Raw genomic sequence first — 4645 nt, 5'->3', positions numbered from 1 at the left:
GGCTGGTGTGTGCCTGTGTCTCGAGGGGGGTGTCTTCCCACACCCCCATCCCTTGTCCTCACCCAGGCTTGGCTGGGCATTAAGTAGGACGCCTGAAGTGCCAGCCTGTCCTTTGGCTTTCTGGCTCACCTTCCTGTTCTCAACCATGCCCTGCCCTTCGTGTCTGGAGGGAGCCCAGAGTCTGCCCTCAGCTCCTGCCCCCCACTTCCCAGGGTTTGGGGTACACTTGGGAGACTGGCCTTTTATCCATACAGGGGATCAGGGTAGGATGCTTTAGAAAGAATGCTAAGGGCTGACTCTCAAACTTTCCTACCAAAGCATCCGTGGGGATTTGTCGAAAGTAACACTTTTTTATAGTTGCCTGTTTTATCTTAAAACTTCATGCAAATTTTGAGCTTCACTTTATGCTATATTTATATTTACTTTTAGCATTAAAGAGAGGCTTTAAAATTACCTACATCAAGGGAAGACACCATCTTTGAGGACAAGGGACCTTCCAGGAGGATACACCGTATTTATCCCAATCCTACACCTGTTGGTGTCCCTGGGACAAGCTTTCGAGGCTTATGGAGGGATGGGGCAAGGAGGCAACTGACATTTCTTGAGGATCTGCCTGTGCTACATAGGTATCTCATTTCATCCTAACTATGGTCCGAGGGGTCGGTATCTTCCTGCTGTTTTGTAGATTGAAGAAAACCCAGACAGGTTAAGACACCAGACCAAGGGCACACAGCTGGTAGAGGGGGAGCTGAGCTTGGAACCTGGTTAATCTGACTCCCGAGTCCTAACTATAGGCCTCCCAAGGCAATCCGGCAGAAGGGCAGGTCCAAGCTTCTCAGTCCAGCTTTCAGCTGTCCTCTCAGGGGCTGAGAGTGACCTCAAAGGCCTTATCCACCGCCCCCCCCCCCCACGCGCCGAAACGTTGAAGAAGCCCCAAATGTTAGCGCAGAGTGACATAGCTGATCCCTCGCTGCTTTGAGCCCAGACTCTTGGCTTCCGACACAGTGCCCTTTTGCGAAATATGAAATCAGAATTGGACAGCACCCACCAACCGGTTGGGCGGGTTCCCTGAAGACCTGCCCGGGCCTCACTGTGCTCTCTGTCCCGGACCTTGACTTTCGGAACATTCTGGTGGACGTTGATCGCGAGCGGAAGTGGGATCCCTCCAGATGAGGGGAGAGGGCGGGCGGAGGAAGCCGGGCGTGTGTGCCGGGCACTCGGTGTGCCCAGCAGGCGGCGCTGCGTGGCTGTGGCTGGGACCGGGTGGAAGGGGGCTCGAGAGCCAGACAGGGAACCCCCAAACCCCCACCTCCTACGCACTAGTTGGCCCTTTCCGGCTCTTGGCCTCCAGACCCCTACCCTGGCTTGCTCTTGAGATCTCCCCACGCCTTCCCCGACCCCCACCCTCTTAAGCGTTATCTCCAGCCCCACCGACCCTCGAGACGGAAGGAGGGGGCCTCGACGCTTGTCCCTGCCCAGCGGGGGCTTGGGACTGGGTGGGAGATGCTGGCAGAAGTCTTGGCCTCCTGGGGGAGGGGTGTCTTCTCACTCCCCCCCCCCCCAACTCCCGGGGCGGGGCGGGGGGGCGGGGAGGCGGGGGAGGGGGCTGGGCAGGGGCGGAAGCGAGCTAGAGCCGTGTTTGTCGCGGCGCTGCCGAGTGGAACAGATGGCTGGGGAGGGGAGAGGGTACGTGGCGGGGAGGAGGAGGGGTGCGGGGGCCGGAGGATGAGGAACGAGGAATTTCGACGCCCCGAGTCTCCCAGGAGAAGCCCTCCTCCCCATCTCTTCCCAGAAAGAGGGGCGGGCCAGCGCCTGCCTTTTTCCCCCGGGAAGCCCTGGCCTCTGGCCCGCGGCAGCCCCCGCTGCGCGTCCTCCACTCCAGGGCGCGCCCCTCACCCCCTGGTGCCCCCGCGGGGGCCGGGCGGGCGGGGTCGGGGCAGCAAGGAGCGGCCGGGTCGCAAGGGTTAACGGGGACGCACTCCGAGGGGCGAGGGGGCGGCGGGAAGCGGGCTCCCAAGCTGGGAGCGAGTTCAGGGATCGTAAATAGCTGAGGGAAAACGTGTTAATTGGAACTTTATGCAGATGAGCTGGGACCTGGAGGTTGGGGGCAGAGGGAGGAAGGTCAGAGGGGTGCTGGGCCAGAGCCGAGTTCCCAGAGTTCCCAGCGGAGGGGTGGAGGGCTCTGGCCGGGCCAGTGAGAGGTGTGTACCTGTATGTCGGTGCGTTGAACCACCAGGGAGGGCCGCTGGTCCCTGGGGATGAGAGGTTTCCTCCCTGACCCTCCGCCCCAGAATCGGGGTGTGGGACTCTTTCAGGGTCTCCACATCCCGGGACCAGAAGCTAAGTGTCTCAGGTCGCCACGAGGAGGGTGGGGGCACCCTGCAAGTGTCTGTCTCCGCTTGTGACTGCTTACCTTGGAAGTCACCTTCGCTGTGTCCCTCCACCCCCCCCCCCCCATCCGTCTGGATGTCCTCTCCCTCTGCCTCCTCCATCCTTTATTCCCCATCCCTCGCATCACCCTCTCCACGCAGGAGTTTTGTCTGTAACTTCCACCAAGGGTGGTGGGGGAGGGGGATAATTTTTCTCCCCGTGTTTTCTCCTGTCTGTCTGCCCCCCAGGGACCATTCCCCCTTTGAGATGTTTCTCAGCCTTCAGAGGACTTCATAACCCACCCTCACTTGTTAAAATGCAGATTCCAGGGCTCCCTTAGACATCTGAGTCAGCAGGTCCGAGGGGCTTGGGAATCTGCATTTAGCAGCTTCCCACCTAAATCAGATGTAAAAGACCTTCCTTTTTAGAAATCCTGTGCAGGGAATTGGTGGGCTGGAAAGACTGGGCAGGCTTCCTTCAACCGCCCTTCCCTCCCAACCGTTCCTCCAAGCTCCTGACCTCCCCTCTGCTCTGGGATGCTTGTCTCTGCTTCAGGGGGTGGAGGGGCTGCCAGGAAGGAGGGAAGGCAGGATGGCAGGAGAAGGAGAAAGGAGAGTGAGGCTGCACTTAGCTCTTCTCCCTGTGAGTGGAGTCTTCCCCTTCTCTGCTGCCTCCTTCCCTTGCTCTCCCTCAGCTGCTCCATCTTCCTCTCTTACTCCACCAGCCTTGCCTCACCTTCTGGATTCCCTTCCCCCTCCTCATCCAAAGTTTCTAGCAAGGCCAGAGGATCTTGGAGTGGGCAGTTTCAATTTTAGTGGGGGAATGGCAGAGCCACCCAAAGACCCCCCCCCCCAAACCAAAGAGACAGAGGCACCTCTGGGGTTGGAAGAAAACAGAAGGAGGGAGGTGGGACTTGAGAAAAAATAATAATTACAGCAAACATGTAGGTCACCTTTCCACACTCCCCACAACAAGGCATTTAGACAGGTGCTATTACCCCAAGGTTATAAATGAAAGCAAAATGCAAAACTGAGGTTCAGAGAGGTTAAGTAACTTGCCCAAGGTCATACAGTAAGTGGGAGAATAACTAGGTCATTCACCCTTCTACTTCCCCCAAATCATTTCTCCACAGGCTGCTGGGTGCTGACCCAGGCCTGCCTCCTCTGCCCCACCTCCAGGAGCAATGCGGATGGGGAAGGGCATCATGTACATAGATGAAAGGAGATGCTCAGGTTTCGGAACATCTGACAGGTCTGGCTGGAAGCATTAAAAATTCATGTAGAAACCTGACCCCAGCTGGACCTTGGGCCTGCCACCTGGACTGTCCCTGGCCTTGTGGCCTCTCAGAGCCCGGTGGGCAAATTTCCCTTTGGCAGTGTCCTGGGAGCCCCAAGTCTTTCTGTTTCATAGGAAAGGAGTCCTCTCACAGATTAGGGAGCTAAAGTCAGGAGCCAGCAGCTCAGAGAGCAGGGCTGAGAGCCCTCCCCGCACCCCGAGTGTAAGAACCTTAGAGGCTTAAGGGCTTATAAACCTTGTCATCTGGCATGTCCTTCTAGTCCTCTCCCCAGGCACATTGATGTTCACTCTCAGTTTAGGTGGACAGAGCCTGGGTGTGATTCCCAAGGTGGCCAGTTGGGGGCAGCCATCTGCTTAGAGGAAGCCTGAGCCTGAGCCTGAGCCTCTAGCCGCAGCTTTGAAGGACAGTGAAAGAACCCTCATGGATAATGTCAGAGAGATGTCCTTTGGGCCTTGGGGAAGGACTCTGTCATCTGAGGAGAGGAAGGGACTCTCTCGGGGGAGATTGAGGAACTTCAGGAGAGTTCAAAGGAGGTTTGCGGGTTTCGAGTGCATGACAACTGATGGCCAGCATGAGACAATCATTCTACCTGGAGTGGAGATGTAGGATGAGGCCATGAGAGAAAAAGTCAGAAAGGCCATTGGTACCTGACTCTGAAGGATCTTTGATGCTTTGCTAAGATGCTTTATCTTTAACCTGTAGGCAATAGGGAGCCATTGTAGGTTCCTGCATGACATGATGACATCCTGCAAATTCTGGTCAGGTGAATCTGGCCACCATGGGCAGGCTGAGTGGGAGAGAGAGATTGAATGTAGGAAAACCAGAGAGGAGGTTACTGCTATTTTCCTTGATATTCTAGGCACGAGGTAACGAGGAGATGGAGCAGGGAGATGGTGGGGGAACGGAAAGGAAGAGACGGGTTGGGGCCCCGGAGGGGGACTGGTTGAGTGAGTAGATATAGGAGGTTAGAGAAAGGGA

The sequence above is a fragment of the Equus przewalskii genome, chromosome 11 (assembly GCF_037783145.1).
Source record: "Equus przewalskii isolate Varuska chromosome 11, EquPr2, whole genome shotgun sequence".
NCBI lineage: Eukaryota > Metazoa > Chordata > Mammalia > Perissodactyla > Equidae > Equus > Equus przewalskii.
Note: the sequence above shows the minus strand (reverse complement) of the source record.